Raw genomic sequence first — 364 nt, 5'->3', positions numbered from 1 at the left:
GGGTGAACGTAAGGATCAGACACACGACCGACTCTCCTGCTGCTTTTTGCATCCCCCCCCCTTTACCTTCCCTTTCCCTCTTCCTTCCCCCGCTTCTCTGTTTTACTCCTTTCCCCCCTCACCCCCTCTCATCGTTCCCTTCTTGGCCTATCTTTCCCTACCTCTGTCCTCCTTTTCCCCCACACCCTCCCTCTCTCATGCCTTTCACCTTCTTTCACTCCCTCTGTTCTTTCCCCTTCCGTCCGAACATCCTCCGCCAGACTACTATCACCCCTGTGTTGGATGTAATTGTAAGCTTTCACTGAACACTCGTGTCAATGCTCCGCTACTGAAATAAACAAACAGATATAGCAATATAATAATG

Source organism: Malania oleifera, chromosome 4 (assembly GCF_029873635.1).
Source record: "Malania oleifera isolate guangnan ecotype guangnan chromosome 4, ASM2987363v1, whole genome shotgun sequence".
NCBI classification, from domain to species: Eukaryota; Viridiplantae; Streptophyta; class Magnoliopsida; order Santalales; family Ximeniaceae; genus Malania; species Malania oleifera.
Note: the sequence above shows the minus strand (reverse complement) of the source record.